A 13,698-nucleotide genomic window follows, 5' to 3' on the forward strand; every position below is an offset into this window, starting at 1 on the left:
TACTTGAGGGGCTGCCACAGAGAGGAAGGGGTCAAGCTATTTTCTAAAGCGCCTGTCGCCAGACAAGGAATAATGGATGGAAACTGAACAAGGAGAGATTTAACCTGGAAATAAGAAGAAACTTTCTGGCAGTGAGAACAATCAACCAATGGAACAGCTTGCCCTTGGAAGTTGTGGGAGTGCCATCACTTGAGACTTTCAAAAAGAGATTGGACTGCCATCTGTCAGAAATGGTGTAGGGTCTCCCGCTTGGGCGGTGGGTTGGACTAGATGACCTACAAGGTCCCTTCCAACTCTGATTATCTGTTATCTGTTATCTTCATAAATAACATGTCATTTATCTGCTGGATAAGTTGCTGATAATGAAACAGGTTCTGAGATGTCTACTGGTTCACATTAACCTGTGCCTTAAATGAAGCTCTACAGCAAAACATGTTGGAAAAGATCCATTATTTTAAAGATCTGTTAATTTTATCTTTGTAGAGGACAAACTTTAGTTTTTAAAAAAGCCGATTCCCCCATTTGATACCCTTCTGTTACACTGGGTTACAAATCTTGTTATTTCTGGGTCTGGGTGTATCTCTCTACATCTGGAAGGCACCAGATTACTTTAATTGCTTCCATCTAAATGATGGTGTGCAAATGTCTACATAGAAGTTCCTAGTTTTGCCTCTGCTTTTGTTATTATGTGAAATTGGGGCTTGACAGTTATGAGTTGTGTTTGACTGCAAGGGTCATTATCCACCACCTCCGAGAAAATTACCTCCTCTTCTCCTGCTGAACTTTTGATTTAAATCATAATGCTGAATATGTGACGTCACTCTCAATCATTTCCACATGGGTTCACTTTTGGGATCAAAACAAAGGTGAAGCTTTCATGTCAGACCGAAGGTTGATATAAATGTCATTCCCAGGGAGTTGTGAGAAGCTACCAAAAAAAGTACTTTTCATGATTCTTCTATTTCACAGCAAAGACATTTAGACCAAGCACTTAAAACACTGTGAAACCAAGGTTGTTTACTACCTTTAGTCAGTTACTTTAAAAACAAACTTAATTTCACTAAATAAGCTGAAAAATTCAGGTTGAAGCAGTAGGAGCATTACAAGAATAATGGAATATTATATTAGCCATATATCCTCACTTTCTTTGGCACATTAGTTTTCTAATGGTATCATTTTGGTTAGACCAAATGAAAGGGCAAAGGTTGCAGAATGCAAAGATGTGGGAGCCAGAAAAGAAAAGGGCGATTTCAGTGGCAGTGACGTGCAGGCTACTGGTGCTGAATGTCTGAGGAATTAGAATAACAAGGAAGAAATCACTTTATGAGGCAATAAACAATTTGTGCAAATACTTGCCTATTTAAGTTGTAAATATTGTAAATTTATGTTTATGTTTCTGTTTCTGTTACCAACACAGTAGAGTCCAGTTTGGAAATTTTTTCCAAAGGGGCAGGAGGAAGCTTTTATTAAACTTTAATGCAACATCTGGAAATTTATTTCCTATAGAACACACAACCTGTAGATAGAATGCAGTCCAGAGAATAATGAAAACTTTTGGTTTTATTCCATATACGTGAACTAAGATATCTTTTTGCATGGTTAGAATTTACAGGTAGTTTCATTATTTTCTATACAAACATCATGAACCAATGAATCTCTAAACAAGATCCTTACCTGACAGGGAAAAGCAGTTTTGGATTTCTCATTCTTTAGCTTTTTAAAAAGTACTGTTTCTAAGTCTGCTTCCAGGTTTTCTTTTAATATACAGTATGTTAATAACGATTCTCACATTTATTTCATTAGTAAAACTTTCATTCTTTCTGGATGTGAGAACTAGAAAGCAGGGTATGTATACTTGTTGCCGTTTCATATGTTACTGTTGAGCAACTACCTTCCCTGAATTTTAGCTGAAGCCTAGAATCTTAATTTTTCTTTTGCTCAGTAGAGTCACTTGTTCATCTTTCCTCCCCATTTGTAATCTTTATGATTGTGTTGATTAATTGATATGTCCATATCAATTAAGTTTTTCATGTCCAAGTTTTTCATGTCTTTACTATGATTGCTAAAATATATACATGCCAGGTTGTAAGAGGCAACAGTGTGTAAGGAAATAGAAATAACCTCTCTTAAAATGCTAAGATGCCCTGCTAAAACCTGAAAGAATTAAATCCCATACAAATAAATGTTCATAGCTCTGTGTGGCACTTCTAAAACATGTCTTTCTACCTAATGGAGTTTCCCATTCAGAAAAGATGAATGGAAATCTCCTGAAATGGACTTATTCACTACAGAAAGATGATAATGTCTGGAAAACATCTGTGTGCCACCATCTAAATATAGCCTAATATGGTCGGGAAAGATTATTTTATTCCTGGGGATATTTAAAACCTCTCAGATGATACAGTGTATTATTTGGCATGATTTTAAATATACAAGTTTATCTTGATTTTCAGGTTTGTTTCCTAAATTGCAAACTACCTGTTGCAAACTGAAAAATATAGTTATCAAACTAAGGAAACTATACATATTTGTAAGCTGTAGGATATCTCCAAATAATGGCTTTGTGTTGCTTTGGGTGCTAAGCACTCAAACTTTGAACATGTGGTACTATGATGGTCATAGTGTAAAGACCACTGTAAGTCACTTTTTTCAGTGCCACGCTAAATGAATGGTTGTAAGTAGTACATAAGTCTAAGTGCTATTGCTATTATTCTGCTTTGAATACGGACCAAATTTTATATAATAAAACAACTCTGTTCACTTTTTTTCACTTTTCCTCTCTCACGAATTCCCATAATTGTACTACAAATAGTGCCTGAGATATAGTTATCAGAATTATCTATGCACTGACAACTTTGAAAAGCATTCTGTTTTACATCCATTCTATACTGGTTGTGATCCAACAGGACCAACCTCAGAATCCTCAATTGTCCTATGAGGAACAAAACTCAAAACATTTACATGGCCTATTTTTACATGTTACCAAAATGAAACACTTGCCTTACCTATCAACCTAGAACTGCAAAAAATACCTGAATTAGTAGCTTTGACTGCCACCTACCATTGACCTATAAGATATTACCAATGTTGTTGTTTTTTCATGATCTCAGATAAAAATTATAATAAGAAACATTGCAACATACAAAAATGCTTTTTATAGTATAAGTTTCTGCACAGTCACAAAATGAACCATAAGCTGATAGTAACATTTTAAGCATACTTGATTAGCCCACCTATGTAACCATCATAGAGCAGTTGGTACAATAATCAAAACAGTTCATGGCAAACAACAGCAAAAAATTGACTATTTATTTTATAATTCAACCTCTTCCTAAAGTAGAAAATAGTGAACATTTTTCTAACAACATATTAAGAACAAGTTCAGAGACATATTAACATACTAACACTAAGAAGCATGTCATAGTATTTTCATGTTACTATTTGCAACCTGGAACCTTAAACAGAATTATTAGCAATATTTATGAAATGCGTATAGCACAAGGCTTTGTCTTTGAAAAGAAAGCACTTAGTTCAGAACAAAACAATTCATACAAAATACAATCATAAATTCTAACTTTCCCAAAGATTAAAAAGTAAATAAAAACCAAGTTAATAATAAAGGGAATTGAGTTACAGTAGTTGAGAGAACACACACTCAAAAGCTCTGTGTTTCTCTGATATGGATATGTCTCAGATCATTTTCTCTAAGATGGGGACACCTGAAGATTCTCTGCCCAATTGCTGACATATTAGGGTTTTTTGGTATTGTATTTATATTATTGACTGCTCATGTTTCAATTTTGTGATGCTATTTGTAACTTGCTTGAAGTCTTTGGAAATGGAGTGATATATAAGCAGAAGAACTGATTCCTGTAAAGTCACGGAATCAATTATTAACCAATCCATTATCCTCCACTTAGAGACAAACAGCCTACTCTCTAATAAACAATTTGGTTTCAGAAAAAACTATCCTGTAATCTGCAACTCTTACGCTGCAAAACCATATGGACTACACAACTCGATCAGGGCAAAGCAATAGACGTAATCTATATAGACTTCTGTAAAGACTTTGATTCAGTGGTACACGATTAACTACTCCTAAAACTAAAATCTTATGGTATCTCTGGACACCTACATAACTGGATAGAAGCATTCCTGCCAAGCAGACAACAAATGGTCAAAATTGGGAGCATCCTATCAAATTCTGTACCTGTCAACAGTGGTGTCCCCCCAAGGCAGTGTTCTAGGACCAACTCTTCATACTCTGCATAAATGACCTCTGTGATCATATTAAGAGCAACTGCGTTCTCTTCACTGATGATGTAAAGCTATTCAACACCACAGACAATACTACTACTGTTATGTCCTGAGAACTCTAGGAGTTCTCACTCAGGTCCACTCACTTTGCGTGGGCGTTCTTCCCTTCACTCATTGGTTGGTTCTCCCCAGCAGCCAGCTATAAAAGCAGGCTGTGGGGTCCAACCAGTGGCTGATTGCTGCGAGCCAGTTTCCAGGCGTGGCAAGCACGGTCAGCCCTTTATTGTTATAATAAAGTATTGTTGCACTCATGCTCTGGTTCAGCCTCTCTTTTCCCAGGCTTCCCAATGGCGCCGAGGCTCCCATCGCCTTTTTCTCAAGGACGCTCTCTGCAATGGAGCGCAATTACAGCCAGATCGATAAGGAAGCCCTAGCAGCTGTTGCAGCCGTGAAAAAATTTCACGAATTTCTTTTTGGCCATTTTTCGAGCTGGTCACGGACCACAAGCCCTCCTGGGCCTACTAGCCGGGACAAACAGACCCCTCAAGTCCTTTCCCCTAGGATGACAAGGTGGACCCTCTTCCTAGCAGCCTACTCCTACAGACTTATACACCGCCTGGGTAAAACACTGTCCCACGCTGACGCTCTCAGTCGCTGCCCCTTGCCGGCTCCGGCTGAAGACCCTGCTCCTGTCCACGCTATTTTCGAGATCACCCAGTTGGACCTACCCATCACTGCCCTTGACATTGCTGCTAAAACCAAGGCAGACCAAACGCTCGCCCAGGTGCTCAACTGGGTGAGGAGAGGTGGCCGGGTGGCAATGTTGAAAACAAATTCACACCTTTCAAGACTCACATGCAGGAGTTGTCCAGTTTGCAGGGCTGTCTGCTATGGGGCACTCGAGTGGTCATCCCGACCTCACTGCGCACCCGAGTTCTGGAAGCATTGCACGAGGGACACCCTGGCATCGTGAGAATGAAGGCATTAGCACGCAGCTACGTGTGGTGGCCGGGTCTCGACGAGGACGTTGTCAATTGGGTAAGTTCCTGCAGCATTTGCCAGGAATCCCGTCCTGCTCCCCCATTGCCACCCCTACTAGATGGGAAAGCGCCAGCGCTCCTTGGTCCAGAATTCACATCGACCTGGCCGGCCCCTTGCATGGGAAGATGTTCCTAGTGGTCGTGGACGCCTATTCTAAATGGATTGACGTAGCACAGCTATCCACAACCACCACACTAGCAATCACCAACATGTTAACACGCCTGTTCGTAACGCACGGGCTACCCGACTCCATTGTCTCCGACAATGGCCCACAGTTCGCATCGACCGAGTTCAGCCGTTTCGCTGCCAACCTGGGCATCCGCCACATTTTCACAGCCCCATTTCATCCTGCCAGTAACGGATTGGCTGAAAGGGCCGTCAGGACCACTAAAGAAGCCCTGGCTAGGTTCAGCAAGGATGACTGGCACCACAAACTCTCGCGATTCCTGATGAGCCAGCATTCAACTCCTTGTTCAGTCACCAATAAGTCCCCAGCTGAGCTCCTGATGGGCAGGCGTCTGAGGACTGTATTGGACAGACTTCACCCACAATACTGCCCTGACTCTCCCTCGCTTCCACATCGGGGTTAGACATTTTATCTTACAGGAGCCAGTATTCGCGAGGAACTTCGCTGGAGACCCCTGTGGATCCCGGGCGAGATCGTAGCCATCACCGGGCTGCGGTCGTATCGGGTCAGACTGGAGGATGGCCGCGTCTGGAGAAGACACATAGACCAACTGCGAGGCGCCACAGCACCTCGCCAGCAGGGATCCAGAGTCACAAGACGAAGGGAGGCCTCGTCTTCAGCCCCACATCCACATCATTCCCGGCGACCAGTTCACACCAACAGCCGATCCCGAAGGCCCGAACACGGACAGCGGCGCCCAGACGGTTGACCAGCCCGATCCAGTCTACGGGAGCACATCCCGAGTGACCAACCCTACGAGCCCCGGGCATGCCCGAACCGAGGGGCACACTGATGACACTTTGCCGGCTCTGCCTTCCCAGGCAGACCCCGAACGGACAGACAACGTTCCAGAGCTGCGCCGTTCCGGGCGCCAACATAAACCTCCTGCCTACCTCAAAGACTATGCGTGTTCGCATCTGGGGGAAGGGGTGTTATGTCCTGAGAACTCTAGGAGTTCTCACTCAGGTCCACTCACTTTGCGTGGGCGTTCTTCCCTTCACTCATTGGTTGGTTCTCCCCAGCAGCCAGCTATAAAAGCAGGCTGCGGGGTCCAACCAGTGGCTGATTGCTGCGAGCCAGTTTCCAGGCGTGGCAAGCACGGTCAGCCCTTTATTGTTATAATAAAGTATTGTTGCACTCATGCTCTGGTTCAGCCTCTCTTTTCCCAAACTTAACAACTACCTTCCCAAAAGACCTTGACTATGTATCAGAATGGTCAATCAAATGGCAACTTCAAATCTCAACAAATAAATGCTCTGTCTTACATATTGGCAAAAAAAAATCAGAAAATAAAATACAAGCTAAATAGTCAAGACCTTGTTGAGGATCCAAACTCTGTCAAAGACCTTAGATCTAAGTGCTATAGCCGACTGTAACTGCATAGCCAAAAAGGCATTAAGAGTTGTTAATCTAATCCTACGTAGCTTCTTCTCTGGTAATATCACACTACTAACTAGAGCATACAAAACATTTGCTAGACCTTTACTTGAATACAGCTCATCAGTCTGGAACCCACATTACGTATCTGATATTAACACAATTGAGAAAGTCCATTATCTCTCATGACCCTCAACATATTATCCTGGCTGGAGACAAAGAGAATGTCCAACAAAATAGTATGTTTTAAGAGAAATAGTTTCTATTTTGTCTCTTCATGTATGAACAATATATTCTGTGCTATTATATACGAGATGCTCTTAGCTCAGAGTAGCTGAACAAATTGTTTCAAGGTTGCATAAAAGCATCCAAGTTCTGAGAATTTGTTCTGAGAGTGAGACAAAATAAGACTGTTTCAAATTCTGTTAGTGGAGTATTATGATAAATTATGTGATTTTTGTTAAAGTACCTCTACCCAATTAGAAGTATGAACCTCTATTTGAAATGTTCACATTCCTATATAATCAACAAAATATTTGCTTATTAATTTAGATTGTTGATTCATTTTGCAAAGAAGAGAAGACTGCTATATGTAACACTACAGATTGACTCTTTCTATGCTAAAAATTATTTGTTATCTTAAGCAAATAAAAGCACATGAGTGGCTTTCTTTGAATAACTTGCTTCAGTATAGATTTCCAAATAAAGATTTAATTGGACCCACTGGCAACAATTATACTATCAAAGCCATGGATTTTAAAACACACACAACTACACAATGGCTGTTTGACAGAAGGTTTGGAAAACAGCTAAATGCAATTATAATGAACAAATTCTTCAAAGCAGCCTAAAGAGGAGTTGCACAGCAGTCTGGGGTTTTGAAAATCAAGCTTGAAACAAGGTCACAAGCCTCTTGATCATATATACTGTTGGCCTGTGAAGATCTGAGAAAAATGAAATCAAAGGTTAAATGTATGTATTGGAACAAGTGAAGGAACAATTCTTCAGTAAATTGACGGAAGTATTAGGAATGCAAGGTTAATCTCAGAATAATTCAGTTATTTTTAAATTATTATTATTTAATTAATAACAAAACTTGTCCATATCATCTAAGTATAAGTATTTTATGTGTAGTGGTCTGATTTTTTTCACCATATTAGTATTTACACAACTAGAAAATAATCATTTTTGCATATATTATTCTACAGAGTGTGCTGTAGAAGGGAAATATGTTAATTAATTCAATCTACATATTGATTCATTTTCTCTAGATCTGTCACTGATGTTTATAACTTGCTTTTAACTGTAGCCTATCTTTGTCCTGAACATACCAAGCCTACACACCTGCCTCCATCTGATTACTAAATAACTTAATCAAAAAAGGGCAAATTATATTAATTGGGCAACATGTTGGTGCATTATGAATTGAAGGTCCTTATTTAGCATGTAGTCAATTTCCACTTATTTTAACCATCAGATTCCTATATTTGCTTTATCAAACCATGCTTAAAGACAAAATTCTAGATTTGCATAATTCATGTTTGAAACCTAATAAATGAGCTGATGTTCCTTAAGAGAAGCTTATATGAAAATCATCCATCCAGGCTTCCATAATATGTTTAACCATCCCTGTTCAATATGACTTTTACAAAGCTGGCAAATGCACACAGAATTTATGGCTCAGTTCTGGACTTGGATGCTGCAGCTGTTACATATCACTATACCAGGGGTGGGTTTCTACTGGTTCTGTCCATCTCTGTAGAACCAGTACCTCTGAAGAGCAGCAGACATAGAACTGGTTCTATGTCTGCTAATGTTTTTGCCCACCCACCCACCTGGGCTCTGACCTTTATTTCCTGATTTTTTCAACTTATTTTGCCTGCGTGCAAGGCACAGCTTGCAGTTTAAAAAGCAGGAAAAAAGGGCTTTTTGAAAGGCTGTTTCTCTGCACGCAGCATGCTGATGACGATTTACAGGTGCACACTGGCAGAGTGCAGGGAAGCACATCATAAATCACCGAACCTCGTAAATGACTGAACTGGTAGTTAACCCTGTCGGATCCCACCCCTGCACTATACCATTCCTTCTCCCTTTGAAACCTCACATATAATAATATATAATCTAAGAGGCTATTTGAAATCTCTAGGAATTTTTATGGTTTAGCTTTTAGTTATGTTTAAAGTTGAAAACCAGGTAGGAAAACAGCTGGATATTTACATTACAAGAGAGTAAAGAAAGAACAAAAATGAAAAATCATAAATAACTGAATCTCAAAAGAATATATGTAAAAAATAAAATTCAGGGATTTATATCCCTTTACTTTACATCAAGTGGCTGATTTGTAGCAAAATTTAGATGTGTCTAAGATTGACACTTATATTAGACATCGTTTTAAACATTACAGACCAGTTAATTTGAAACTTTTTCTACACATATTTTGAAATGCATATTAAAAGTAAGAATACCAAATGTTATATAAGGATTCTTGCTGAAGAAGATTCATTCAGCTGCAGAAGTAATTCTCATAAACCAGGGGTGTCAAGTTCATGTTATTATGGCGGCATCACATGACATATTGGGACTTTTTTCCCCTTCACTAAACTGGGCATGGGCACAGCCAGCACATGACAACTGGCCCTAGTATAAACTAAGCAGAAAAGCTTTGCTTAATTCTGATTGGATGCCAACTCCCACAATGAACACTGACAGGACAGTGTAAAAGCTGAAGGGCACATAACTGGATGGTCAGGGAAGGTTAATTTAGAAGTCTTTGAGAGTGAATTCTGTGAATTCTCTTGCTTGGAAAAAAAAAGTATACTTAAAGATTTCAAGAAACTTTGGCTAAGTCTTCTATCAAAGGGAAAAAACCATAATAAAATAAATATTTATACTAGATGGATATATGTGTGTATCTTGATTTAATCTTCAATGCCCAAATCACTTTGAACTAAGGAGAGGATTTTTGGTGAATTTTTTTCTATATATCTTTCTAGCATATGAATTGAATGATATAAGATTCAAGGTAAGAGATGGTAGTTTGTACATTGTCTGTGGATACCATAGAAGTTGTTATTATAAAATATAGTGATAACTTCCTACTTAGATGACTGTGAAAGAGAGTTAATGAAATGTTTGTATGATCAGCCTTGTATTACAAATATATCATCTTTAGTATTAAAAACTTTGAAAATCAGTTGCTGGGGGAAACAAGCACAAATATTCTCTTGTGCTGATGTTCTGCATTGAATTTCAAATAGATGTCTGGCAGGACATGATGAGAACAGAGGCCTGTATTAAAAACGTTTTCTTGGTCCAGCAGGGCTCTTATGTTCTTCTGAAACTGGGATTGAGATGGATAATCGGGAATAGCTCTACCTCTGCAAATGCTGCTGGATAGATAGTACAGCCGAGACTTGTTTTCTTTGAGAAATCTTAAGACTTGAAGATAGATCTAAGAAAGTTACATACATACATTTCTTAAATAGGTTATTGATCAATGAGCACATTCAGGCAGCTGCTTCCCATCTGCTTCTAGCAGATCTTTCATTTCAACATGTTTTGCAATGGGGCTGTGTATAGCAGTGGCATTGTGCTTCCTTTTCCTACAAAGAAAGGACAGTTCAAAGGGTCATCCTCTGCACAGTTTCTTCCTAGATTTCAGAACAGTTTAAGAAAGCTGCTTGCAGTGTTTTTCCTCTTGGACTAAGGCAATCAAGACTGAGCTCAGCTTGTTCTAAATTCTTAAACACCAAATGCCTACATCTGCTGTACTTCTGCACAGGGCAGTTTTCATTGGCCTATGGTCCTGTTCTATGTCAGAACCCTTCTGGATCAATTCTATTCTGAGATGATATTAAACAGTATTAATTTCTGGTAAGACATACCTTTTTAAGTGCATTCTGTAAAAGCATTTTACAAAAACATGCTTTTTCTCTCTCTTTATAGTGGCAGAACCTCTATTTCAGGCTGACTTGTTGGGCACACATGTAGGCATAGAAAAAAGATAACAAACGTTATGGTACTCATACAAAATTCTCTGTTTGCTTATTTTTGATAAGGAATTATAGCATATCATTAAGCATTGTCTATATAAAATGTCTGTGTGTCTATCAAACGTTGTGTAATAGGAAATAATAATATTTCACAGTCCATCAAATTAAATATAGAATTATAGAATAATGCTAGATTAGTGCCAATATAGAGATCCATTTCATGCTAATTCATCATTTATTTCAAACATAATTCATTGAATGTGCTATAGAGCCTAATCAAAACATAACTTTAAGTGATATTAATGAGTTTAGTAAACATGACTACATTTGAAGCCAGGCAACTAATTTAGAGTGCAAGAAAAGAAATGATTACAGTTGTCTCCAAGAGGACCAGTTCTCTAAATTCAAATCAGCCCACAAACTAGTTTATTAAACCAGACTGCATGCATCTTCTTAATTACAGCTTCATGATGGGAATTGTGTTTGGCTCAGATATAAGGAATACAAGAAGGAAGAGATGCCGTCACAAGAATTCTCTGTCAGATGGCAGCAAACTACTACCAACACCACTTAGCTCTATGTCATTTACTCCAGTTCACATAGCTGATGCTTGAAAATTGATTAATTTGACTGATTATCCACCTTCAAGTTATTGTCAACTCCTGGTGACCACATAGATATCTCTCCATCAGGTGTTGAATGAAAATTTACTCTCTGAATTGCATTTTTTCCACTGACAGTGATTGCAATTGTTCTCTAGTTTTGCTTTATGCTATGAAATTCTAGACATTTATTGTTAGTGAAAATAAAATTCATTTCCTGTTTTCAATTAGAAATAATTATACATTGGGTTAACCTCAATGGCTGTGTCCCAAAGGTGCTTTTTGAAAAGGGGGATTCTCTTTGTTTGGCTTGAAGATATTTTGCTTCTCATCCAAGAAGCTTCTTCAGTTCTGAACTGAAGAAACTTCTTAGATGAGAAGCAAAATGTCCTGGATGACTGAGAATCTTTATAGATTCATTGGCTATGATGATACTGCTATTGCACAAAGCATATATTACTAAGTGCTATTGCTATTGCTAGTACTACTCGTTATATGTTTCTATTTACCCATTTAATGCTCCTGTTCCTTTTAGGTTTTTTTAGAGTCCTGTTTTTATATATACAATTCTGTTTTAATAATATATTTTTAACTTATAGTTTTTAAAAAAATAATTTTTAAGACTCTGGTGTATCTTCTATGCTTTTTCATTGACTGTATCCCTCCCTCCATATCATGGTCTATGACCATGATAAAAGATTGATTTGAAAATTCATTTCCTTTAAGTAATGTGGGGAGGTGGAATTTACATTGAACTTTATTCATTCCCATAACGTCTATTTAGAGAAAAAACTGCATCCATGCTTTTTCTTAGGAAAGTGGTCCTTCAACTATGTAATAATAAAAGAAAGGTCAGGAGAAAACATTAAGGCTGAATGTTGATAAGAAAAAATTATATGGAGGTTTGTGGATTACTCATATCTCCTCATGTTCATCAGTTTTTGATGAACATGAGGAGTTCATCAAACAGAACAGTTTTTGGAGCCAGTTTTATGTCAAGCTAAGCGGGGAAGAAATGGAAATGGTGAGATCTGGCTAATGTGGAAAATTTCATTCTGATTATTTGTTTGAGGTTAATTCACATTTAATTTTTAGATCTCATAAGTCCTTTTAGTCCTAAGTCAACCATTGTATGGAGAAAGTCCTGCTATGTTTTCTGTGGCTCACTCCCAGATTTTTTAAACTTGAATAAAGTAATGTAGGAACAAGAAAGTGGGAGGTGAGGATACTTGAGAACCCAAAACATGTACTCTGTTGATACTGTCTTAGCTATATGTACACAGAAATAAGTTTTTATGTGTTTATTACTAAGTACTGTGCAGGCTTTCTGTATACATTTTTTTTGGTAATGTGACCATATGAGATTTTTGCCAGTAAAAATAGGAGATGCAAGCTACACATGTGCAGAGACCTAAAATATCCAAACTGTTCCATAAGGGCATCCCATGCATATAGCTTTCAAGGCTTCTGCCTTGACCTGAAATGATATTGTACAACATCAGGGCATATCAGTGTGTTTCCAATAGTTAGCAATTTAAATTTTTGGTGAAATGCTTGCAACATTAAACATATTTTAAATGTATATGAAAGGTTAAAAGAACACATTAATTTACAGTTTATTTAGCTGTATTTATCGAATTTGCAGCAATTAGCTGTGCTCACACAACATACTATACAATATTCTTAAATCAAAAGTAGAGAAATTACATTATGGCTTAATATAATTAATGTTTAAACCCAGTCATAATTTCTTTCAGGAACAAAGTATGGTCTAGTTGTTAAAGTGCTAGATTATGATTTTGAAAATCCATATTCAAGGTCATCCTTACCACTGGAAACTCACTCAATAACTTTGAACCACACTCCTTTAGCCCACAACACTCTCATAAGCTGACTGGAACTCCTGGAGAAAAGGCAACACAATTCATCCTAAATCAGTTAGGAAAGAATGTCTGTGAGCAATAAGATATTTAAGCTAATTCAGTATGAAACCAAGTGTGGTTGTGGTTGTGGATGTTGTGGTTAAATGCTAAACTAGAGGTAGGAAACCCTGAGTCTAGTTTTCCCTTAGACATGGAAGCTGGCTGAAGGATTTTGCCTAGTTGTTGTGTTTGATCATGGGAGGTTGAAACACACTCAACAGGGACTAGAGCAGTGTGGTAGATTTGGTTTCACAACCTTCAGTGAATGAGGCCTTCAGTGAATGAGGAATTCTTTATTGGCCAAGTATGATTGGATACAC

The sequence above is a fragment of the Pseudonaja textilis genome, chromosome 3, assembly GCF_049901715.1.
Source record: "Pseudonaja textilis isolate UNSWEBS1 chromosome 3, rPseTex1.2, whole genome shotgun sequence".
Taxonomy (NCBI): domain Eukaryota; kingdom Metazoa; phylum Chordata; class Lepidosauria; order Squamata; family Elapidae; genus Pseudonaja; species Pseudonaja textilis.